The sequence below is a fragment of the Panthera pardus genome, unplaced genomic scaffold, assembly GCF_024362965.1.
Source record: "Panthera pardus isolate Hobbes unplaced genomic scaffold, ASM2436296v1 HiC_scaffold_4, whole genome shotgun sequence".
Taxonomy (NCBI): Eukaryota; Metazoa; Chordata; class Mammalia; order Carnivora; family Felidae; genus Panthera; species Panthera pardus.
This window is the reverse complement of record NW_026526969.1, coordinates 15,000,819-15,026,334: the sequence shown is the minus strand read 5'-3', so window position 1 is coordinate 15,026,334 and position 25,516 is coordinate 15,000,819. Positions and strand designations below refer to the sequence as shown.

The 25,516-nt window shown below is 63.7% G+C and overlaps 1 non-coding gene across 1 annotated transcript in view; it reads left to right on the top strand.

The window, feature by feature from the left end:
* Window positions 1-13,775: 13,775 nt before the first annotated feature.
* The window catches only part of LOC109251056 (uncharacterized), a 58,371-nt gene continuing 46,630 nt past the window's right edge, over window positions 13,776-25,516 (top strand). The window contains exon 1 of the transcript XR_008419119.1: window positions 13,776-14,068. This is a non-coding gene — a transcript (uncharacterized LOC109251056). The remainder of the gene's footprint in view (window positions 14,069-25,516) is intronic.

The window sequence follows — 25,516 nt, the reverse complement described above, 5'->3', positions numbered from 1 at the left end:
TGGCCGGTCGTCCGGAGCGGCCCCGGCTGGGGGAGCCGGGCAGGCTGAGCGCTGCTGTGGGCGTCTCCAGCCAGCCCCCTGGCCCGTGCCCGCCAAGTGCCCGAGATCAAGCCCACCGCCGGCTCCAGGCCCCCACGGGCTCTTCCCCTGCCTGTGCCAAACCCCGTTTCCCCGTGTCTCCTTCTTTGCTTACCTGGCTCCCACCGGGCCGTCAGCTGTGGGCATGTGGGGTCCCCAAGCCTCTCTGGGGGTGCAGCCCCGTCTGCCCCCTGGATGGACCCTCCTCTGGGGCCACGGGCAGTTCTGGGCCGCAGGCCTCATCTGGAGGGGGCTGTGGCAGGAGCAGATAGGGTGTCCGGAATCGTCAGGGAGGACGGACCCTGCCCAGCACCTTCTGGAAAGTTCCGGGACCCGGGGCTCCCTCGGCAGGTCCATCCAGCTGCGTGCGGACTTTGTCCTGGGGGCTTCGCCTGCGTCTCCAACTCCGGGGGCTCCGTGAGCCGCGGCCTCTGCGACGTGCCCGAGACCTCGCACGTGAGGCCTTGCGCGTGAGCACATTCAAGTCTCGGGGAGACCTGAACCCTCATTCCTGTGCTGCCAAGTGCACACCCTGACCCCTGTCCTTGGGGCTGTGCCCTGACCGCATCGGGTGCAAGGGGAGCAAAGGAGCATTTCAGGCTTGTCCAAGGTCACCCGGGCAGCAAGCGGGGACCAGGCCCGCCTCGCCGCGGTCTGCCCTTCCCGGGAGGAGGACAGATGGAGGTCCCTTGTCTGTGGGTCTTGCTCAGGCTGACCCTGCGTGAGCTCCGTAGCGGAGGCCCAGCCCACTCCATGCTGTTTGCCTAAATTTGTCCAGCCTCGTCTTCCCACGGGACCCACACGGCCACCGCCGACATCTGTGGGGACACAGCAGAGGAATGCCTAATGAGGGCTCGGCGTGGCCCCACCACGGAGCACAGGCTGGGACAGATGGTCTATCATTACCCATTTTTATTAATTACCGTCTGCGCGTGCCTCGACTGGCTCCCAAGCCCCAGGCTTGTCGGCCGCGCGCGGCCCCAGCTATTCTGGAAGAAGAAACGGCCCTTCATTTAGCTTAACGTGCGTTTCCTCCCAGCTTCCTTTGAGACCAGACGTTTCTGGCTCAGTGTGGTCCCTGGGGTACCAGGCCAGCCGAGGAGAAGCCAGCGGACAGCTGCCGAGGGCCCGGTACAGGGACAGACACAGGGGCCCTGGTGTCCCCGGCCCAGGGCGTGGGGAGGCGGCAGACGCTGGGGCCCCCGGGGACCCCGCCCGGAAGCCCCCCCTCAGGATGCTCGCTCTCCGCTGGCCTCTGGGAGGGGGGGTGTCTTCCTGCCACGGGGCCCCCACACCCCTGCGGCTGCAGCGAGCCTGTGCGCCCGTGCGTCCGTCCGGGTCGAGGTCCACAGCCTTCCTCAGGTTGGGGGACCCGGCCGGGCGCTCCCATCCCTATTTCGGCCTTCAGCAAGTCCCTCTCTGCCTGTGGCCTCTGCGAGGAGTAATCGTGTCCTGCTGGACCCACAATGGGAGGGGAAGGGAAAGTGGGCCAGGAGGACAGGGGACAGGGACACTCCCCCCGTCAGGTGGGTCCGGGGGCCGCTGGCACTGGGGAGAAGCAGGACCCCCAGGCCACGTCGGGCCCCTGGCCTAGAGCTCGCTAGGCCGCCTGAGAGCCGTCCGCCTGCCCTCCAGCTCTGTGTCCGGCCCGTTAGGCGGGAGACGGTGGGGCACGAAGCACAACATTTCTAGTCAATAAAGAGGCGCCGGGAGGCGTTTGATATCTCGCTTGTGTCACACAGGCTAGGTGCTTTGTCTGCTGCCCACATGACGATCTGTCATACAGCTGGGTCCTGGCCCTTAGGCTGTCATCCGTGAAGCCCGAGGAGCCGGGACACCCCAGAAGTCAGCTCCAGGAGCTCCTGGTGGCCGTGTGACCTTTGCCGAGATCTAAGGGGCGGGGAGGGGGCACGTGGAAGGGGGGCAGCCGGGGCTAGGACACGCCCCAGGAGGCGTGAGGCTCGGTGTCTGAGACGGGCTGGGGGCCGGGAGGGGCCGCCCTATGTGGGGCAGGAGGGGCCTCAAGCTTTCCCAAGACAGAGCTGGTGGTACCTGCACACAGCCAGGAGCTGCCGGGGAGGGGCAGTGGTGAGCTCCCCGACACCGAAGGAGATCAAGCAAGCCCTGATGCCCCCTGGGCGAGGAGGCTTGAGCAGGAGGAGTAGAGAGGCCAGCATCACGAGGAGAGTATTTTTACCAGAAGCAATTATGGGCGGTACAAGCCCTGGAAGGGAACAGTGGACAAGATGACCTCTGGGGTCCCGGGGTGGACCCCCAACAGCCATCCTGCGTCTCGCACTAATTGGTGCCTTAACCGAGGCCCAGGGGCCGGACGGCACCGCTGGCCAGGCCGTGGACTCGGGTCCGAGAGCTGCCCGGCAGGAAGTGATCTCTCCAAGAGTCGCTTCCGGGCGGGGTCAGAGGCTTGCGGCCGGAGAGATCCCAGCCTCGTAGTCTGAACGCTGCCCCACGACCAGGAGGCGGCTCTCAGGGCCTGGGCGCCCTGAGCTGAGCCCGTGCGGGGATGGGGGTGGCCGTGGATGTCGGCCACCGCCTGGACTCTTGTTCCTGTGCTTCTGCCCGCAGATGGGGCCAGAGGAGGGGCTCAGCCAGGGAGGAGGGAGGCGCTGGCCTGGCCAGGATTTCCTGCTTGTGCCCGGCTTTCCATCACGACGGGGGCTCCAAGTAAGTGGCCTTTCCTTCGGGGCAGGGGAGGGGCACTCTGGGAAAGGACAGCCGACCTGGGAGCAAGAGGTGGGGTGTGGTGGGGTGGGGGTGGCCCCTTCTCTGGGAAAGGCTCCTGCTCCCTGGACCCGCTTGCCCACCCCCACCCCAGGCTCCCGGTCCATCCTTCCCTGGACGGGGACCCCAGAGGGGGCTCCGGCAAGGCCCTCCCTGACCCCACAGTCACAGCCCAGGGGATGGGCCACACGTGGGCACCGGGACCAGCTCAGGACACAAAGCTTGTCCTGAGGACAAAGGGGCGGGACAAGCCGGTCAAACTGGAGCTAGACAGAGGCCCCAGCGGGAGCAGAGGGCCGAGGTGCGGGAGGATTGTCTCTGCAGCGGGGCAGGGGATGCTCGCGGTGGGCCTTCCAGGAGCTTGGGCTGCTTCTGAGAACGGTGAGGAGGTTTTGGAAGGCTCACCCCGGCCACGGCATGAGGGAGGCTCGATCGGTGGGTAGCTGGGGAGGCCCAGAGCATCCCTCCTGCCCTGCTAGTGATGGGCCCAGGCAGCCGATGTCCTGGGCGCACTGGCGGCCCTGCCTCCACTTTTGCCCCGTGGTTCTCTAGAACCTGCCTCAGGCGCGGCTGGATCTATGTGTCTTGCGTCTCCAGGCCGCACAGGACCAGCACACAGACCCACAGCCCACTCTTCGGAGCTGCTGCTGTTCATGTGGTGACCAATCTCTCGGGGAGGGGGCCGCAGGTCAGGGGTGGGAACGGTTTCCTCGGAGGTACCGGCCTGGGGTCAGGAGCCACGCGCCGTGAACTGAAATATCAGATCCGTCCTAAACAGTGAAGGGAGTGCGAGTTCACGTCTCTGGGCTCGAGTGTACATATCAGGGGGAGACATTCAGGGCTGAGGTGGACGGAACGGAGAGGTCAGTTCATGGTCCCGGAACCGGCCAGGGGGCCGGGGGACAGGAAACCTGTGGGGCAGGGACAGTGGCATTACATGAGACGAGGGGCCCCCTTGTAGTCTCAGAAATGAGAGGGGACACGAAGCCTGGGGTCTGCAGGGGGCAGGGGTCCCTGGGCAACCGCACGGCCTCGCCCTGGGGCACCAGGAAGTCCTGCTCAAGAGAGAGGAGGAACGGCCGAGGGGGGTGCCCCGAGGTCGGGGGCAGGGCTTTTCCCTATAACTTGACTCTCAGTGCCTTTGTGCCCAGTCAATTGCCACCTCCTCCTGGAGGCCACCCCGGGTACCTGGGACAGAGTTAACCTCCTGACGTGCGCAGCACCAGCTTGTGCAGGGAATGTTAGTGCCCGGGCTGTGTGATCTTGGGCAAAGGGCTTGACGTGTCTGAGCTTCCTTTATAAAATGGGACTAACGAGGTTGAGTCTCAGGGCTGCTGGAGTGACCCGGACAGAGATTGTTATGGTCGAATTGGATCCCCTCCCAAAAGATGTATTGGGGTCCTAACCCCCAGCGTCTCAGAGCATGACCTTGTTTGGAAGCAGGGTCTTTGCAGATGGTCGAGTGGAGGTGAGGTCACGAGGGTGGGCCCTCATCCAATGTGACCGATGTCCTTAAACAAAGGGCGGGGGGGGCCGCATTTGGCCGCAGAGACCGGCCCGCACAGAAGGAAGACGGAGTGGCGGCGGGAGGAGAGGCCGGCACGGGCCGCGGAATGCGGGGAACTGCCCGCGGCCGCCAGGAGCGGGGGGTCCTCCCCTGGAGCCCTCAGTGGAGCACAGCCCTGCCCACAGCCTGATTTCCGACTTCGGGCCTCCAGACTGCCAGACGGTAGTGTGCCGTGGTGTGAAAGAATTAACACGCAGTAAGTGCCGGCACACAGTAGGTGCTTAATAAGTGTGCACTTTGCTGGTAATGTCCCTCAGCCCTTGAGGCATCAGGGAGGCCACATGTGCTGCTGCAGCTGATGGGGGAGGTTGAGGCACAAGCTGGGGTTTGCATAGCGTCCTGGAGGAGCCAAAGCAATTCTGAAAAACAAGGCTAGGGGCGCCTGGGGGGGCTCAGTCAGTCAGGTGTCCGACTTCGGCTCAGGTCACGATCTCACGGTTCGTGAGTTCGAGCCCCGTGTCGGGCTCTGTGCGGACAGCTCGGAGCCTGATGCTGCTTCGGATTCTGTGTCTCCCTCTCTCTCTGCTCCTCCCCCACTCGCACTCTGTCTCTCTCAAAAATAAATAAACATTAAACAAATTTTTTTGATAATTAAAAAATATCTAAGAAAAAGAAGAACAAAGCCGGAGGACTCATGTCCCACGGTCGAAACTTCCTCCGGTAATCAGGACAGAGTGGTACTGGGTGGACAGAGGGGTGGAAGGATAGACCTATATGTACGTCAGTGGGGTAGAACTGAGGCTGCAGGAAAAAAAACCCCACTTTTCTTATGGTCACTTTCTTTTCAACAAAGACGCCAAGACAATTCAGTGAGGGAAAGAACAGTCTCTCCAGCAGATGGCGCTGGGAAGACTGGACCCCTACCTCACACCATCTAACACAGTCAGCTCAGTGGATCAGAGACCTACATATAAGAGCTAAAACTATAAAACTCTTCGAAGAAAACATAGGAGCAAAGCTCGATCTTAGGAAACGTCTTTTTGGATGGGATACCGAGAGCACAAGCAACAAAGGAAAAAAATTGGTCTTCGTCAAAATTAAAACCTTTTGTCTGCAAACAATTCCAACAGGAAAGTGAAAAAAACAACTCATACGAAGGGAGACAATCTTTGCAAATTATATATCTAATTAGGGATGCGTGTCTAGAATATATAAAGAACTCTTAAAACTCAACAATAAAAAGATGAATAGTCCCATTTCTAAAACGGGCAAAGGACCTGAATAGGCATTTCTCCAAAAAAGCCCATGAAAAGTGCTCAACGTTATTAGCCATTGAGGAAATGCAAATGAAGACAAGGAGAGGCACTGCTTCCCGCCCACCAGGATGGCTAGAATCAGACAGATAATAACAAATGTTGGTGAGGATGCAGAAATATGGAAACTTGCGTGCCGTGCCGATGGGAGTATACAGAGTGGCCTCCACTTTGGAGAACAGCTGGGGAGTTCTCCAAGATGTTACACAGACAGACAGCACATGGTCCGACGGTGGCACTCGTAGGTCCGTTCCCAGGAGAAACGCAAACATAAGTTCACACAGAAACCTGTTTGCGAACGTTTGGAGCAACACGCTTTAATGTCACAGAAGGGGGAACACCCCGAATGTTCATGCACTGGTAAATGGACGATGAAAGGTGATTTATCCATGAAACGGCATATTCGTAGGCAATTGAAAGGAACGAAATCGAGGGGCGCCTGGGTGGCTCAGTCGGTTAAGAGTCCGGCTCTTGATTTCGGCTCCCGTCATGATCTCACGGTTGGTGAGTTCGAGCCCAACGTCGGGCTCTGTGCCAACAGTGCGGAGCCTGCTTGGGATCCTTGCTCTCCTCTCTATCTGGCCCCTCCTGCTCTCTCTCTCCCTCTCTCTCTCAAAAAACAAATAAACTAAAAAAAATAAATAAATAAAGGAATGAAATCGTGATATGTGCTCCAGTGTATAGAGAATCTCAAAAATTAGAGTGTTGAGTGAACTAAGCCACTCACAAAAGGCCACATATTATATGATTCCATTGGTATGAAAGATATGGAACAGTCAGGTCCATAGAGACAGAAAGTAGGCTAGCGGTTGCCCAGGGTGGCAGTGGGGAGGGGGTAGTAACTGCTCAAGGGGACAGGGGGTGCCTTTTGGGGGTGAAATGTTCTAAACGTGAACAGCGATGGTCGCACAACTCTGTGATGTATTATGTTACAACCTGTCGAATCCTACGTTGTAAATGGGTAAATTGTACAGTATGTAAATTATACCCCAATAAAGGTGTTCAGGAAAAAAGCCTTGTGTCCAAGTCTCGACGTGTCCTCCGGGGACTCCTTGGTCAAGTCTCGGCCAGCTCAACGACATTCAGTCTTGTCTGTAAAACGGGGGCGGGACGATCTGCCTTCTTTGGCACTGTGGGGACCAGATGAGATGACAGAAATGAAGCCATTTTTCATTGTAACGTTCATATTTACATTTATGGCGAAAGGCAATGTACATGGGCATTGTACAAAATTCAAATGAGTGCACGGTGAAACGCCACTCTCGTTTTCTGGGGTGATGGAAACGTTCAATATCTCGATAGGGGGAGTGATTTCACAGATGTGTACCCTTGCCAAAAACTCATAGAACCAAACCCTTAAGAACGGGGGATTTCACTGTCAACAAAGAATACATTAACAACTACTTCAAATAAAGCCCTTCCCTCCTTCCTCTCTGTGTCTCCCAGCCCCCCAGTTACCCTACAGGAGGCACGGTTGTTTTTTAGTTCAGTTTGGTCTAGGCACACACGGACAAAGGAAATATTTTGTTATAACCCTTTTGTACAAAAATGTAAAAAAAACCCCAAAAGTACTGTGTGCTGATCTGTCCCTTGTTTCTTCCCCCTAGAAACATACCCGGAGATGGCATCGGACGGCTGGGGCTCACCTGGGCACGTCCGTCATAACCTCTGTCCAGTTTCTCCCCTCGGGTATTTTTCTTGATTTGTAAGAGCTCTTTATATATGGGGATATTGGCTGTTTGCTCGGGTTGGAAGCTGGGATGTTGCTCCTTTTATAGATTCTCTGGGCGTTTGTTGTTACTGTGAAATTCTGGGCACGGGAAGAGATTGTCACTTTTTCTCTGAGTACCATTTTTCAGGGTCTGTTTGGGGAGGGGTCTCATCTACATGAATTCCAGATACTTGTGCCCCTCCCCCACGTCCAGGCACACCCTCAGGTGACTGACTGACCAGCCTGGGTCAGTTACTTCCAGCCGGGCCATCCTTAGAGGAGAGAAGAGTCAACCACAGGGGTGCAGAGACCTGTGGCGGGTCCTCCTTTATTCTGGAAACGTGCTCGGTCACTCCCCTCTGCGCTGGTCCGGCGTGTGGCAACCGGGACCCATAGGTGAGTCACACTGTCCTGCCCCCCCCCCGCCCCCCCCCCCCCCCCCCCGAGCTAGCTCACAGCACGGTGGAAGATTCAGGAGCGGCCACGACTTGGCTGGGGCGTCCCAGGGCGACCCGGGGCCCGGGCACAGAGCCCAGTAGCCCCAGAGCCCCAGGGCCCTCTCTGCCCAGCCTGCCTCCACCCCAAAGAGCACTGGGCTGAATCTTGAGATGGTGGCTGCTTTGTTTTAACCAAAAGAATCTTGTTGACCCAGTTCCTGGTCTCCCGGCAAATGGGAGCTGTTAATGGGACTCGCTTGTAAGGTGGCTGCGGGGACTGCATTGAGGCACGCAGTGAGCACATGCTTGACACGCGGAGGTGAATTGTACAATTGCACGCGGGTGTGCCCGCATGTGTGAGGGCGAGGTGTGGCCCTGGCGTGCGTGTGATCTGGGGGCATGGGGGGCAGGACACCCTTACAACTGGCTACAGCAGCAGTGGAAGCTGGGCAACTTCTGGTGTTGGGGGTTGCAGCAGCCCAGCTCTGCCCTCTCAGAAAAAAACGAGGGGCCTACTTCAGCATCTCCCGAGGCTGGGGAGGGAGTTAGGGGTGAAACGCAGCAAAGGCCTCAAAGTCCCCCGCAGGAGGGCTGCCCTTGGGGGAAGCAGGTCCGGGACTTTCAAGGCCCTGGCGTGCTGGGGAGAGAGGTCACGGGAAAGGGGCTCCAGGCCGGCCTAGGCTACAAAGGGGCCGTGCACCTGCATTAAGGCCCCTGGCGAGAGAGACCCCGAGGCCAGCCTCTGCCCCACCTCCCGTCCCCAGAAGGTCTGAGTGCCCCTGCGCACGGACTCAAGGACGGCACAGTCCCAGACAGCGTCTCCGTCCCTGACCGTCCTCCTCTGGCCCAGGAGTCCAGGGGAAAGGTGGTGTCATCTCCTCCACCACCGTCCCCCTTTGGTGTATCGGTTCCCCCGCTCGCCTGCAGGGACACCAAATTTGGCGGGGAGGGGGGAGGGAGGGTTGGGAGGAGCGCGGAGGGTGGGCGCTGGGCGCCAGCGGGCTGGATGGAGTTTATGGGCTGCGGAGAGGCCGCCGGACCGGACCGGGGACCTGAGCGCAGCGCCCTTCCTCGGGCGGGACAGCCTTCGGTTCGGCGGCTCGAAGCCTCACGCGCCACTTCCGCCAGGCCGGGGCCTCCTCCGGGAGGGAAGGGCACCCCAGGGCAAACTCCCTCGCCCTCCTGCAGCCCCCTCCCCTTTGCGGCGCGCGCGCTCCCAGGTGCGCAGCCCACCCAGCCGCCTCGGCCTCCCTTCGCTGGCGGGGGCAGGACCCGGCGGCAGGGGCGCAGCGCCGGGGGCGGGATCGGGGGTCGCGCCCCGCGCCCCGCCCTGGCACCCACTCCGCAGTTCCAACGCGGCGGCTCGGAAAGCGGCGCGCAGGCCGTGCCGGGCGGGGGCGCTCTTGAGCCTGGTTTGGGATTTTTACCCACCGCGCCAGCCGCATGCCGGGGGCAGGGGCGGTGGGCAGTGGGAGCCGCCGGCGGGCGGTGTGGCCGCTGGGTGCGGGTGCGGGGCGTCTAGGGCGCCGCGGCTTTAGAACCCGTTGTAGAGGCCGGCCGAGGGATTTCGGATCCCCGGGGATTCGGGAGACGAAGGAAGGGGAAGGGGGATCGGTGGGAGGGGAGTCCGCCAAACGGAACGCTCGGGGAATCGGAAGGGGCCTGGCTGATCCCACGCCCCCACCCTCTCCGCAGCCGAAGGGGGTGGCGAGCAAGGGGCGGGGTGGGGGTGGGGGTGTCAACGATCTGGGGGAGGGCGAGTGCCCCAGGGCCGGACCACCCCCCTCACCCCCGCCCCCCACGTGCCGAGCCCTCCTCGTCCCCGGATACGCGCGCCCCTGAGGGCTGTGCATTTGCACTCGCGGACGCGCGCGCCCACACAGGGTCTGACTTCAGGTCAACTTTCACGCGGCTCGCGGGTGTGTGTGCACACGGCCGTGTCCCGCACGCGCGTGCACACCCCCGCCTCAGGTGCCCACCTCCCGTCGCCTCCCAAAGTCTCGTCTCCTAGACCTCGGGGGCTTCTGCTCCAAACGGTGGCCTGGGGCGGCGGCGGGGGCGCGCGGGGCGGACCCCGAGGAGCGGGCGAGGCTGCCTCCCGGCTCCCCTCGCCGCCCCCGCGGTCCAACTTCCCCTCCCGAGGCCACCTCCGGACACCCCCACCGTCCACCGACGTGCGGAGCCAGGCCGCCGCCCGCCCTCCGGCCGCCCCCGCCCGCGTCCCCCCGCCCCTCCTCCAGCCCTCCCCGCTCCGGCTCCTACAGGAAACCTTCGATCACGCTCAGAAAGAATGTGCTACAACCTCGGCGCTGCCGCGGCCGCCGACACCGCGCCCGAGCCGGAGCCGGAGCCGGAGCCCGAGCCCGAGCCCGAGCCCGAGCCGCCCCGCCTGCCCGGCCGGCCCCGGGCTCGCAGCGCGCGGTCCCCCGCCGCCGCCCCGCGCTCGCCCCGCGCTTGACGCAGTGAGCGCCGCAGCCCGGCTCCCGCCGGCTCCGCTCCGCTCCCGGTCGCAGGCCGAGCCCAGCCCGGCGGGCTCCGGGAGAGGGCGGGCAGGGCGCGAGGGGGAGGAGATCTGTCTGGAGCCAGCGAGCCCGGCGGAGGAAGAGGAGGAGGAAGGAGGGGAAGCCGCCGCCGCCGGCCGCCGCCGCCACCGCCGCGCTCCGGGGATCTGGGCGCGCGCGCTCCGCTCGCCCGCGACGGTGGCGCCAGCCCCCGGCCCGCACACGGGCCCAGTAGGAGGGGGGCCGGTGGGGGAGGGAGCTGCGCGGGGCTGCGGGGGCGGGGGTCCCCTCTGCCGCAGCCCGCGGAGCTGGCGGGTCCCCGCCCCTGGGGCAGGCGGGGAGGAGGCTCTCCCCGGCGGCGGTGGGGGCGGGCGCGGGGTCCCCCCGCGGCTCTCAGCGCCCTGGCCGCTCCGGCCCCCCGCGCCCTGTCCGGGGCGTCCGCGCCGGGGCCGACTCCCCCCCGCCCGTGTGGCTTCGGTTGCGGCGCGTTGAGTCCGCGGTTTTCGGGGCACCCCCCACACCCAGGGCTCCGAGTCGGGCGCACACCGAAGTTAGCGGTCGCCGGGCGCCGGCCGGACAAACTTCCCTCCCGACGCGCGGCCCGAAGGCCCGGGACTCCGGACACCTCGGGCTAGGAGGCGCCTCGGGACCCCGAAACTTTCCTGAGCGCTGTGAGAGCGAAGGGCGGGCTGGGCAGGGAGGAGGGGGGGACGGAGTGGTCTCGCCTGCGAGTGCGTGGTGGTAGCCGGGGCGCCCCAAGTTGGCCCGGGGACTGCCCCCCCCCAACCTGGAGCCCCATCTTAGAGTAGAGGGCGGGCAAGGAGTAGACGGAGGGCGCCTAGCCTCCGCGCAGGCAGGATGGGGAAGCAGCGCTGCGCCCTGCGCCTCTGGAGCCCTGGAGGGGGTGTTGCAGGACCCCCCCCCACCCCCCCGACACACACTCCGTTCGCCTGGCCCTGCCCGTAGATGCCGAGCCCGCGGGAAGGACCCGGTTCGCGGCTATTAATAGGCTCCTGTGACCCGAACCTTTCCAGGCCCGGGGAGCTGCGAAGCTGGGCTTGGCTGCGGGGTGGGGCGGGACCCCAGGCCCCGAACTGGCTCCCTTCCCAGCTCTCGGCGTCCCTATCCTGTCGCTCTACCCTCCACGCCCCCCTCCCCGCTCTCCTCCCACTCTTTCCATCCCGGCCTCGGGGTGTCGCCCCCCCCCCCCAACTTTTTTCTCGTCCCAAACTGCACGGTGTGGCCTGTGGCCGCCCTGTCAGTCCGGGGGGGGGGGGGGCCGGGGCCAGATTGGCGCGATGGGCGCACATTCCCCAAGCGAGTCCTCCTCCGCTGAACGGGTGTGGGGTTCCTGGGGCCAGCCTGCCAGGGATGAGCGGGGATTTCCTCCCGTCCGCGTCCCTTCCTCCCAAAGCACGCACACAAGCGCGCAACACCTTCGCCCACCGCCGCGGGCAGGTCGCCACACCCCGAGTGAGGGGCCGCCGCCGGCAACCCTGGGGAGATGTGGAGCCGAGGGGACTCGCGGAGCTCCGGCGAGGGTTTTGGGGCGTAGCTACAACCGCCTGTGCGATGTCCTGGTGGCCTCCCTTCCAGAGTCGCCTTCACGCAACCCGAAGGCCCAGGAGGATTCCGTTTCCTCCTCCCACCCTATCCCAACACTGGGATCCAAGCTTGAGTGCATTTGAGGGTCTGGGGGGCGGGGAACACGGAATACTTCTTCCCGTCTGCGCATCTGCGGAGCCCAGCTCCCAAGCGGCTTGGGGGTCTTTGTCCCCCAGGGCTGGCCGCCGCCCCGCCCCCTCCCTTAACTCGGGGACCCCAACGCCTTCCAGCGCTCTCGCGTGCTGCGCTCAAGCAGTCTCACAGCTCTGTTGAGCGAAGTGGCGCATCCTTTTCCCTGGTCTGGGTCTGGGGGTGGGGCAGGGGGCGTGGATCGCAGCACTGGGTCCCCGACAGATGTCCTCGCGGCGGCGCCGGCGTCTCTCTGAAACAGATTTAATGACTTACACGCAGACCGCCTAGCGGCGCGGCCACGGGGGAGGGGCGACCCAGCCGAGACTCGAGGACAGGTCGCAGCCGGAAGGCGCAGCCTCTGCTCGGGCTGCTGGGGGGCTGGGGGGGGGAGGGCGCGATAACAAGGACCCCGAAGCCGGCCCTTCGGCTCCGTCTCCAATCCCCTGCTCCCCCCAACTCTGCGCTTGGATCCCTGCGCCTGCCCACGGATCCTCCGATTGCGGGGACCGTCCCTCGAGGACTTCTACCCCGCCCCCCGCAGTTGACCTCTGAGCCCCTCCGCAGAGCCCCTACCCTGGGAGGCCAGATACCTGCCTCGGGGTTGGCCAGTGCAGGTACAGGGCGTGCTGCGGCCTCTGGCCTCGGCTTACATGCTGCAGAAATGGGCTCACATCCCTTGGAACAGGCGAGTGGTGACAAGGTCGGGATCTAACTGTGGGCAGGCACCTAGCACGGTCCCTGGCGCGCTGGAGATGGGCATCCACAGGATCCTTCCCGGGCGGAGGTGGTCTGCCAGCAAGGGTCTGGGGGAAGTCAGAAAGGGAGGGAGCCAGTCACCTCTGGCAGGGGGTTGCCTAGGAAAAGCCGCACGGGATCTCGGTCACTACTGAGCATTTTCCGTGCAGAGCGAGGCCAGAGGCTGGAAGGTGGCTTTCTGGGACCTACCAAGAGTGACCAGAGTCGCCTCTGAGAGAGGACCGGTCTTGCCCCATTCCAAGCTGCAGCTGGAGGCCTTCTGAAGGCGAGGGGAGACTTGTCACCATCCGGTCTGTCCCCTGTGCCCAGGCCTGGCGTATCTGAGGCTTGGAGTACCTACATGGTGATACACCTTGGCCTGCACTGGCTGGGACAGGGTGTGGGTAGGGGGCTGCCCCAGAGCAAGGCCACGTACAGCTCAGATGCCCCAGATGGCCCAACAGCCTTCTTCCCTGGGCCTCACCCCTGACCCTGGAGCTGTCTGTGTCTTGTAGATAACCGTGGGGGGCACACCAGCTCTCGCCCTGCACCGCACCCTCAAAAGAGCCCCAGCAGACAGGCAAGAGAGGGCCACAAAGCACGAAAATTCCTAAATTTTCCTAAATTCCAGCCTGGCAGGGGGAGGGCAGCTCAGAACCCTCCCTGTGCTTCCCGGTCAGCCTTCTGTGCCCGGGCGGGGCTGGGGGCTGGGGGCTGGGGGCTGGGGGCTGGCCAGTCCATATAGGACTTGCTTGTGCTGTGGACGTTCATTCACATTCTCTCTCCGGTCCCCACACACTATAGGATTTATCTTGATTTGCTGCCTTTGAATTGAGTCAACTCTTTTGTATGCTCGGTGAATTGCCCAGCTGCTGGCGGGGAGCGGAGAGCGTGCCGGGGGTACTGAGGCCGGGAATCAGAGGCGGGCGGGGGACAGGAAGCGGGGAGGGGGCGCGGGCGCCTGCGGTGTGTGTGTGGGGGGTGGGGACCGACCAGGCTGTGCGGGGACGCGAGCAAGGCCCTGAGCTGGGAACCCGGGAACCCGGCTGGTCGAGGGGTTATGCCCAGGCCTGCCCGGCTCGAGCGAGGAGCCGGCAGGGGTCAGGAGGCTCCATCCTGGGGATCGAGAGTGCCCCTCGGCCCCTGCTCTGGATGGGCTGTGAGGCATGGGGCAAACGTCCGTGCTTCTCTTGACTCAGTTTCCCTGCCTGTGATCTGCAGGAAGAGGGTCTAACACACGCAGGTTGTGAGGGTCAAACTAAACGGGAAGAGAGTGCGAGAACCCCGGAGTCATCCCAGAGGTGGGGGTGAGTAAGGGAAGGAAGGGAGCCAGGGCTGGGGAGGAGGGGGGGCGGCCCTACCTGTCCCTTCCGCCCCCCCGCGCCGTGTTCTGTGCCTCCAGGTCCGCCTCCTCGACGAGGGCCGGACCGACGGGCCCACCCGGGTCCTGAGAACACCCGGGCTTTGCTTCGTGTGGTGGGGGTCGCGGGTGGGTCGCGGGTGGCTCGGGCAGGCACCGGCTTCCGCGCGCCCCCCTGACCCGAGCGCCGCCCCCCGCCCCCACCCGCACCTGGATGTGGGAGGAAGGGCAGGAGGGGACGGCGAGGAAAGCAGCCCTCCCGCCTCTCCCGTCCCCCGCCCCCCTCCCGGCGGCCGGGAGGGAGGGAGGGGAGCGGGGCGGGCGCGGGCTCGGAGCCGGACTCGCGTCGGGCGCGGGCGGGGCGGGGGGAGCGCGGGGCGGGGCCGCGCGCGGATCGATGGGCGAAGCTGGGGAGGAATCTCAATCCCCGGAGCGAAGTTAGAGCCTGGAGGACCGCGGCGGCGGCGGCGGCGGCGGCGGGCGCAGCCCGGCGGCAGGTAAGCGCGGCGCCCCGGAGCCCGAGGCCGAGCACGAGCGCGCGCCCAGCCTGGGGGGCGCGGGACCCCGCCGGACCCCGCGCGCTGCCCCTGCGCCTTCGGCCCCGTGCGCCCTCGGGGCGCGGCGGGCAAAGTTGGAGGAACTCGGCGGCGCGGGCGCGCGGCGGGGCGGGGGTCCGGGTCGGGGTCCGGCCGCCGTCCCCGCTCGCTCTGCCCGTCGCACCCCTGCTCGCTTGCGTGGCCTCGCCCCTTCCCCAGCCCTCCCTCCCCTGGGCGGTCCCCTTCTCGGTCCGCGCCGGGTCCTGCGCCCCAGAGCCGCTGCTCGCAGCGGCCCGCCCCTCTGAGACCCCCCGTCCGTGCCCGCGGCACCGTCCCTGCCCGTCTGCCCTCCCGGGCCGGCGTCGCGCGCCTCCGCGTTCTGCTCCGGGACGGTCCGGCCACACTCGGGGGAGGGGCCGGGGAGTTGAAGCCCTGGCGTGCGGGTGGGGGCCTTTGCTCTGAACTTGGTGGACCCCGACCTTGGACCCGTTTTCATAGCCGCGTCTTTTGGGGGAGTGGTGCTGAGCCTCCTTGCCCCAATCGCCTGCAAAGACAGGAGTCCCCTTGGAATCCTTTAACATACGCCTGGCGCCTGCTTGCAGCCCAGGGTGGGTTCTCCTGCAGGTCTCCTCGGACACGGACCGACCGCCTCTGGCATCAGCTGCGCGATCTCGGGCAGATAACCTCCCGATCCTCAGTTTTAACATCTGTAAAATGGGGGCATGATGAATACTTTATGGAGGAAACACCACGGTGAAGGCTTAGCCCTGGGGGGCCCCTGGAGGCCTTTCCTCCGGGCCTGGAAGACCCAGCCAGGTTTGCACCGCCCGGCAAAGCCTCAGGTGTGAGCGTCTTCTCTGGGCGCTTGCATCATGGAGCCCTTGCTTGGATACAGCTGTGTCTGCCTTATGCCTGCTTTATCGGGCTGGAGGCGGTGCAGAAAGTATTCCCAGGATCTTAGATCCTATGAGCCTCAGGAACAGGAGCCTTCGAAGTGTGCAGAGTGCAGGGACTTATGATCGGCAAACCTCTCCACTGCCTTTCACAGGGGCCATCTCCAAAAAGACCCCTAGCCTCTGCCCAGCCCTGAGAGGAAAGGAGAAAATGGGGCCGCGTTGTTCGGAGCCTCAGAGATTCTCACCACCTGGCCAGCCCCCTGGCCTCCCCAGCCCTGGGTCCGGGCAGCGTTCAGCTTTTAGCTGAACAGCCCTGGGGGGACAGAATCACAAGCCCCACGCCAGGTTCGTGCCCCACTTTGTCGCAAGAGGACCACCCAGAGCTGGAAGCACAAACTCCAGACGGTGGGGTTTGGCAGGAGGAAATGCCCACCTTTCTTCTGCATTTAGGGGTCTGGAAACGGGCCAGGACCCCAGCCCCCACTTTAGTCCCTCATCTTCCTGGGCACGTGCAGGGGGAGGTCTGAACGCCTCCCGGTGGGCAGATGACCTCCAGGTCAGACAGGTTGGGAGCCATGCCCTCCCCGCATGGGAGGACCCTCTCCAGGGAAAGCTCCGCTCCCTCACCCCCCATGTACGTCCCCCTGAGACACAGGCGGCCGGGGTTCTCAGCAGAGCCCGGGGCCGGAGCTTAGACTGGCAGCCGTTCTCTTAGACTCTGGGATTGGAATCCTTGGACCCCGGGTGCCTCCTTGTCGGCATCACCTGTTTTGGGAGAGAAAAATTAGTGAGGCCGAGACTCTGTGGCTCAGATGGAGTAAAAAGGGAGCGTCTGCGTGGGTCCCACATCTGCGTGTCCTTAGCACACACACCACACACACATGTACACACACACGTACCGTTCTAGATTTCAGTGGGATTTTCTAAACACTCCGGAAGCCCTCTTCCTCAAATCCTCCTGGGTCAGAGCCCCCACCCCCCACCTAGCCGTCCCTTCCTCCTCAGGCGCCCAGTGCCCACGAGCAGACGACCCTGTTTCTGAGGATGCCGTAGCAGCAGGGAAATTTGTGAGCGGAGGTGCTTGGACGTGGGGCGTTCGCATATCCCGGCAGGAAACAAACAGGCAGACCCTGTCGACGCCCCGCGGGTGGGTGGGTGGCTGGCGGGTGATACGTGTGGAGGGAGGGCGAGGGAAGAAGGATGCCTGTGAGTGACATACAGCACATAGATCTCCAGGGCCAGGTGACGGGGCCATAAATTTCCGGGCGTGAACCTGGAGCCGATGGTGGCGTTGCCGCGGACATTGGATACATTCGTCATCTCCGCGGTCCCCGCCGCGCCCCCCACAGCGCCCTTCCCATCTTGTTGTCTGTCGTGGATTCCGATTGCTTCCAACAGGGGCTCCGGTGTCGACTGGCCTCGGTCCGTGGCCAGTGCTGCCGCCCACGCGGGGGACCGGAGCCCTGATATGGAAGGGGCTGTGCTGTCCTCCCTCCCAGCACCTGCTGTGCATTTGGGGAGACTGAGGGCAGGCTTGTCTGAGGGTGCACAGTGAGTGGGGGCAGAGAGGGGGCAAGGGGGTCCTGCACCTGTGCGTTGGTTCAAGTCCTACCAGGCAGGCACCACGTCTGCTGCTGGGGCACCTGTTCCCTGTGCACCCCCACCCCCACGCACCTTGCACCAGCCGGTGGCCCTGGAGGGGAGCAGGAAGCTATGGGCACTCGGCTCCTTTCCCTGGGCCTTACTGTCCACCACCCTCCACACTACCTGCCGGAGTCTGGCTGGCTTTGCCAAGCTCTCCTGGGGGAGAGGAGGGGTTAGAGGGACCATCCTGGGGACCCAGTGGCCATATGGGGGCAGGGAACCAAGACCTCTGGCCATTTGAGCTGGAAGAATGCCTGAAGGTGTATTCAGCAAGCATATCGAGGACCTACTGCGCGCTCTGCCCGGAGCCTTGGGGCAAGATTGCGATGAGGCTCTGGCATTGGTGGAGCTTGTGTCCAGGGGGTGGGGGCACAGACGAGAAAACAGAACCACAGCCAAAGGTCACGTGGGGTGGTGGAGCACAGCTGGAGCCTCCTGGGAGCTGGATACAGGTTCTTGCCTTCTCCAGGCTGGCCTCAGGCTTGGAGGCAAAGCAAGAACGGAGGCCCAGGGCAGCAGGGGCCCAGGAGGGTTGACAGCCTTCTTAGGGTCAAAAACAAGCCAAACCTTGGCTCCCTGCTCTGGGGGATAAGGAGCAGTGGGGAGACTGAGTCACAGAGGCTGGCCCAGCATCTGAGCACTGGGACCGAGGCCACACTCAGGCCTTTCATTGGCGGCCCCCGCGACCCTGGGGCTGTTCCGTGGTGCTGTCTCTGACTCAGCCCTGTCCGGTCGCCTCCCTTCCTGCCTGACAATGAGTCTTAGTTTCTCAGGATTTATGGCCAATCCTGCCTTCAGGGTTTTCCTCTTCCAGGAGCTGGCCCCCAGCTCCTCCTTGGGGGGCTGTTCTGCCCCAGGTCGGGGGGCTCCCAGAGGAGGGGTCGGGCCAGTCCTTAAAGGGTGGGCAGTGTTTGGATGATCCAGAAGGAAGGGGCGGGCGTTTAGGCTCAGAGGCCTTTGGGGGGAGCGGTGGGCAGGGCTGGGAGAGGGGCTTCGACAGGCAGCCGGGCATTAAGGGTAGGACCCCCCCTTGTGGCCTGGGGACAGCCTCCCACAGACTCAGGGGTTGGCCTCTGCATCTGTAATGCCTCAGCATCCCCAGACCAGGTTGGGGTGTAGAGAGAGTCCGGTCTGGGCGTCCATGCGAAGGACAAAGAGGGTGGGGGGCATAGCCCGAGGACTGTTTGGCTGCCGGCCATCAGTAGGCATCCATTGCAGTCCACAGGGTCCCTGGTTCAGCCCCTCCATTTAACAGATGGGGAGACTGAGGCCCAGATAGTGTGGCAAGCCAGCGTCAGAGCTGGCGGGGCATCCAGGCGCGGCCCTGCTCCTGTGCTCGTGGCCTGCACCCCGCCTCCTGCTCCGCTCTGGAGGGAGCGGAGCTTCCTTGCCTCACAGACGGGCCCCCGAGGCCCTGCCCGCAGCCTGGGTGTGGGGGGGAGGGTGTGCGCACAGCAGCCTGGCCTGCGAGCCATGCCCTGCCCCTGCCTGCTCCCCCTTGAGGCCCCCCCCCAGAAGCTCACGTCTCTGCCATCTGCCCCTCCAGGGGCTGCGTGTGGAAGGGTGTTCTCGAAGCCCTGGTGGCTGACAGCCGTCCACGGCATTGCAGACGGGCACGGGTGGCAGGTGGTCCGTGCCTGCCCAGGGGATGTGCACGGGGCCTGCTGGGTCCGGTGGGAGTCCTCCCATGGGATGGGAGTCCTCTTGCGGGTGGGGGTCCTCCTGTGTGCGGGGGTCCTCTCGCGGGGGGGTCCTCCCACAGGGTGGTGGTCCTCCCGTGGGGTGGGGGTCCTCTCGCAGGCGGGGGTCCTCCTGTGGGGTGGGGATTCTCTCGCAGGCGGGGGTCCTCCCGTGGGCGGCAGTCCTCCCACGGGGTGGGGGTCCTCCTGTGGGATGGGAGTCCTTTTGTGGGTGCGGGTCCTCCTGTGTGTGGAGGTCCTCTCGCGGGTGAGACCCTCTCGTGGGGTGGTGGTCCTCCCGTGAGCGGTGATCCTCCCGTGGGGTGGGGGGTCCTCTCTCAGGCGGGGGTCCTCCCGTGGGGTGGGGGTTCTCCCGTGGGGTGGCGGTCCTCCCACGGGGGTGGCGGTCCAACCATGGGTGGCAGTCCTCCCATGGGTGGGGGTCCTCCTGTGGGTGGCGGTCCTCCGTGGGGTGGGGGTCCTCCCATGGGGCGGCGGTCCTCCCGTGGGCGGGGGTCCTCCCGTGGGCGGCGGTCCTCTCGTGGGGTGGCAGTCCTCCCGTGGGGTGAGGGTCCTCCCGTGGGCGGCGGTCCTCCCGTGGGCGGCAGTCCTCCCGTGGGGTGGCAGTCCTCCCGTGGGGTGGCAGTCCTCCCGTGGGGTGGTGGTCCTCCTGTGGGGTGGAGGGTCCTCCCGTGGTGTGGCGGTCCTCCTGTGGGGTGGGGGGGTCCTCTCGTGGGCGAGGGTCCTCCCATGGGGCGGGCGGTCCTCCAGTGGGTGGGGGTCCTCCTGTGGTGTGGCAGTCCTCCTGTGGGGTGGGGGGGTCCTCTCGTGGGCGGGGGTCCTCCCGTGGGGTGAGGGTCCTCCCGTGGGCGGCAGTCCTCCTGTGGGGTGGGGGTCCTCCCGTGGGGTGGTAGTCCTCCCACGGGGTGGGGGTCCTCCCGTGGGGTGGTGGTCCTCCCATGGGGTGGAGGTCCTCCCGTGGGGTGGCAGTCCTCCTGTGGGGTGGGGGGGCCTCTCGCGGGCGGGGGTCCTCCCATGGGGTGAGGGTCCTCCCGTGGGCGGCAGTCCTCCCGTGGGGTGGTGGTCCTCCCGTGGGGTGGTGGTCCTCCCGTGGGGTGGAGGTCCTCCCGTGGTGTGGCGGTCCTCCTGTGGGGTGGGGGGTCCTCTCGCGGGCGGGGGTCCTCCCATGGGGTAAGGGTCCTCCCATGGGGCGGCGGTCCTCCCGCAGGTGGGGGTCCTCCCGTAGGTGGGGGTCCTGGAGGATGAGCAGCATCCTGGAGGCCCTCTCGTGTATACTGGCAGATTCTGGGTTTATTTCTAGCAGGATCAAACTCAGGCGCCTCCTTGTCATCAGCTCCCTTTCATTTAATAAGTGCAGAGACACAAATGCAGGTGGCCGCGCACTGCCCCCCCACTCCAGCCTGAGGAGGGCCCCGCTGGCCCCGGCAGGCAGAGGACCGTGTCTAGGAAGGGGGCTTTCCAGGCCCCTGGGCACACAGTGCGCGCCTCGGAGAGGGGGCTGTGCTGCGTGGCCAGGGGACGGGGGTCAGGGAGCCCCGTGCCTGTCCTGTGCCGGCAACACAGAGCCCCGAGCAGCGGCTGGGGGTGTTGGCCCAGCGCCCTGGCAGCGCCCGTAAGCACGGACGCCGCGTTCCCCGCTCCTCCCTGAAGGCCACGTCCACCATCCCACCCTCCGCCGCTGCCCCCGAAGCCCAAGGGGCTGGGGAGCCTCCAGAAGTGTCTCCGGAGCCTGTGCTTGGCCTCCACAGTTTGCACTGAGGGGTGTCCCCTGAGTCCGAGAGCCCTGTGGAAGCTTCCGGAAGGGCCTGGCTGAGGGTCAGGGAAGGGCCTGGCTGAGGGTCAGAACCTCAGTGCTTTCATCTGCCAGATGGGCCCAAAGCGCAGCCCTATCCTGGGGTGTTGGGGCTGGGAGCCGGGTCTGGGTGCCACAGGTCCCGGTCAGGAGGCCCCGACGGAGGGGCAGGTTTCTTCCCTTCACTGAGCCTGGTGTTTCTCTGTAACGGGAGTGGGGGCCGGGGTAGCTGGCCAGCCGCGGTCGAGTCCGAACGGACGCAGGTTCTGTAGATGACAAAGCCGTCGCCGGTCTGGTGGAGTCCCCAGGGCTGTCCGTTCTGTGGCCTGGGGCTCACTTAGCCCCTCAGCCCTGGCTTCCTCGGGAGGCCCTGTGTGCTCAGAGGCAGGGACAGGGGGTGCTGGCGAAGGGGCCAGTGTGGCCGGCCACCGGGGGCGAGGGGTCAGCGGGAGAGGTGGCGGACAGGTGTGTGTGTGTGGGGGGGTGGCAGCGTGCTTGGGAAGAGCCAGATCTCACTCTCTGTGCTTCAGGGAGCTTTTTTGGGGGGGTTTGAGCCGTGAGTGACGAGGTTGGCTGGTGTGTTTAAAGGATCCCTGTGTTTGGGGGTGAACGCCGGGTTTGGGGGGGCGTGAGTGGGAATGGGGCACCCGGCTGGGAGTCTCGGCTGACGTCGGGGAGGGAGGGGGCGGCCCGAATCAGGCTGACGGCGCCGGTGATGGACCGACAGACTGCATCTGTTCTGACGCTGCCCAAACGCCTGGAGCTTCCTTCCTATAGAGAAAACTGTTGTGCAAAGCGAACCCTGTCCTCCGCTTGTGTCCGTGATGAAACGAGGCAGGCGTTTGTGCAGAGAACAGGGTCGTGGGGAGCAAGTCCTGTTTCCGCCTTGACACCCGTTAGCGTCTCAGAAATGTCCGGAACCCCCCAGAAGGGGACCGTGACGAAGCCCGGTGCGCATGGCACGCCGAGCCCTCGGGTGCTTGGGTGGAGGTGGGGCCCCGGGGAATCCGTGGCAGGTGGCGGGCAGGCTTCCCCTGGGAGACGCACCGCTCGGGTCTGAGCTTGGGAGTGAGCGGATGTGTGCACGTGTGTGCGTGTGCCACATACGTGTACGCGTGTGCCCCCGCCCCTCCCCCCTCGGAGGCGGGAGTGCGCACCGGCTGCGGCCCCGACGAAGGGCACCTTCTGACCTCGGAGGCCTCTGTCTGAGTGTTTCGTTCCTATGAAATGAACGTGTCGTCTGCTTTTTTCTTTTATTTTTTGCAAATTCAGTAGAGCAGACCGAGGCTGTAGAATGAAGGGTGTGTGAACGCTCCCAGGGGCTCCTGGAGGCCCCCCGTTTGGACTGCGTGAGCCCCACGGGCCCGGGGGGGGGGGGACGGCGGGCGAGACGTGGGCCGGGGAGGCGTCTGCCGTCTGACAGACGCGGGCTTATTCTGGTGTCCTCATTATGCTGTCCCCACAGAGCAAGAACATGCTAGGTCTGAAGGAATGTGATTCGCCAGAGACGGCTTTTTAGAAAAAACAGCTCACCAGAAACCCAGTGTTTCCACCGGCCTTAATCCACGCGAGTCGGGGCTGAACTGGGCAGCTGTGCCCAGGACAGGAAGACGGCCACGCTGGCAGGCCCCAGTGCATACACACACACACACACACACACACACACACACACACACACACACACTGACGAACAGCCCCCTGCAGGACGCGCCCGTGCAGCCTCCCACACGCACTCGTGCACCCGTGGCATCCATCATACCTGTGCACGCACAGCACACGCTCTCCTCTTTGAGGCACACGTGCGAACACGCCAGCCGGCATTGTGCCCCGGCACTCTAAAGTGACACACACACGTCACGCCCGACCCCTGGATGAATCTCTGCACGTCCGCACGCGCTCTGATGTCCTCGAGAACACGTCCGGCCACACACGGCCGCGTCATCTGCCACGCGCACTGGTGCAGTCGAACACGGTGCTTGTGCTTCGATGTGTCCTCGTGTGCCCCTGTGGGAGTGCTTCAGCAGGTGCACGCGCCCAGTCGTGTCCCGTGTGCTGACGGGCAGGGGGCTGGCGGAGGGCTCCTGTGGGCCGCCTGTGTGGGAGCCTCCTTTCTGGCTGGGGTGGGGGGCTCGCTCCATTGTGGGGTCACCTTCACGGTGCCAGCCGCTGCACGGACCCGGGGGTCACACACCCGGCTGTGCCCTCACAGGGTCCTCGGGAAGCCGAGGGGAGGAGGGCTTCCCTTCCGGGCACACGGGGGTCCCTCGGGCACACAGGTGGACGGTGTGCAGGCAGAGGGCCTGGTTGTTCTGGAGGGGGGCACGCCATCCACGGAGGGCCCGAGGTCTCTCCTGTTTACCTCTGCAGAAGGTGGGGGGCTGGGAGGGGGATCCTGAACCTCAGTGGTCACACAGCCAGGAGGTGACAGGATCCAGTTCAGCCCTTCCAGCTCCCACCCTCCTCTGGGGGGGGGGGAGCGGAATGTCTGGAAATTCTACATTCAGGGAGAAAGCGCCGTTTTGGGGGACAGGTGATGGGAGGCACGGGTGCTTCTTGGGAAGAAGGAAGCCGGGCCGAGCTTCAGAATCAGAGCTTCGGGGCTGTTGCGGCTGTGCTCTTCCAGAAGGGGCAACGGGCTTGGAGGGCAGCCCTAGGCTCCTGTCCCGTCCGCCTGCCCTGACCTCCGTCCCAGGGGGCCTGCTGGAACCACAGGACCTCGCACTCCTCCGGGCTCAGATAATTCCTGCTTCCTGTGTGGAATCCTCGCACAGCCCGTGAGCGAGGTGCATGTGCCCATTTCACAGACGAGCAGACCGAGACACGGAGACGTGACGGTGTGGGCTCACCGCTTACAAGTGCCAGAGCCCGGATCTGCCTGTCACAGACAGGTGCCCCTCCCACCCCAGGCAGCCCTCTGCCCATTTTACAGATGGGTGAGCTGAGCCTTCCTGAGGAGGGAGAGCGTGTCACTGGCTGTCGCCAACCTGGGCTGGCCCTCGATGCAGAGGCACCAGGGTCTGCCCTGGACGAGGGGCCGAGGGAGGAGCCTGCCTGGCTTGGGTGGAGGGTGAGGGGATCATGGGCCCAGGCCACTCCCTGTCTGCCCCTGCCCAGGGTTCTTTGTCCCGCATGGTCGGCAGGAGTCAGGGAGGGAGGCAGCCGTGGAGTTCGGTTGTGGGGGAGTACCCAAGGTCCTAAGGAAATGATCCCTAGGTCATGTGGGGTGTGGAGTCCTAGGGGTGACAGTGGCGAGGCCATGGCCTTGGGGGCTTGTAAGTTATTCTGAAGGCTGTTCTCAGAACAAGGTGGCAAAGAGGGTGCGACCAGCGGAGGTGCGGTGGGTTGTGCAAAGCGCGCCTCCCCACCTCCCCTGTTCCACGACAGCTTGACCCGGAGGGCATTCACCTACCGTGGCGTTGGAGGTGTGCACGCCCATTACACGTCCACGTGCCCCCGGGGGGTGCTCTTGAGTGGTTGCCCTGCGTTTATGGAGTTGTGGACCCGGTGACAAGCCAGTGTCGAACGTGCGCGTCACCCCAGAGGACCCCGGTCCGCCTGTGCGCCTGCCCCCGGCACCGACCCACGGGCTCTCTCTAGAGACGCACCTTCTCTGGGTCTTTCCCGCGTGGTTTCCTGTGCGTGGCTTCTTCCACTCAGCAGAACGCCTCCGAGCATCTGCATCCCGTGGCCCGAGATGGTAGCTTGCTTACTTTTGTGGCTGGATACGATTCCGTTCTTCGCCGAACCGAGTTGTATGTACCCGGACGCCAATCGCGGGCATTTGGATGGGGTACGGTTTGGGGGGGCTGCCGTGAACTTCGGCGTAGAGCCTTTGTGTGGACGCGTGCGTTCGTTTCTCTTGGGCGGGGTCCTCGCAGTGGTCGTCCGGTAAGTTCATATTTAAATTGCTAGCAATTTAAGAATTTTCTAAAGTGCCTGCCCCGTGTCACGTTCCTGCAGCGATGCGTGAGGGTCGTGGTGGTCTTTCCATTGTGGACATTCAGGCGGGCGTATCTCACTGTGGTTTCAACTGGCCTGATGATCGATGAAGTTGAACATTTCTTCGTGCGTTCGTTAGGCATTCATATTCCTTTTTCGATGAAAATTTCCATTCAAATCTTTTGACCGTGTTCAGGGGTTCATTTGTCTTCCCGAGTTTCAAAACTGTTCAGAATTATTGGGGGAATTCTTTATACGTTCTGGATACAAGTCATTTATCAGAAATATGATTTGCAAATACCTTACGCTAGTCTGTCTATAGCTTGTGTTTCATTTTTTTAAAGGTGTTTTTTAGAGCACAGGAGTTTTTATTTATAATAGAGTCTGGTTTGTGCATTGTTTTTCCTTTATGGTGTTTCTTTTACGTTTTTGGTGTTTAAGGATTTTTTGCTTAAGCCGAGGTCACAAAGATTTTCCTCTGTGCCTTTTTTGAGACGTGTTATAGTCTTACTTGCATTTGGGTCTGTTTTTAAGCTGATGTTTGGGCACGGCATATAAGGGTCTAAGTTCAGTTCTTGGTGTATGGATACCTAATCGTCCCTGTACCATATTTTGAATATTGCCTTCTCTGTGTTAAGTTTTCTGGGGACCAGAAGGGTAAGGGTTTACTTGTGGGCTCTCACTTCTATTCCACCGATGTACTTGTCTGTTGAACCATACTGTCTTGATTACTGCAGCATTGCACTAAGTTAAAAAATTTTTTTTAACATATATTCATTTCCGAGAGACGCAGAGAGGCAGAATATGAGCGGGGGAGGGGCAGAGAGAGAGAGGGAGACACAGAATCTGAAGCAGGCTCCAGGCTCTGAGCTGTCAGCACAGAGCCCG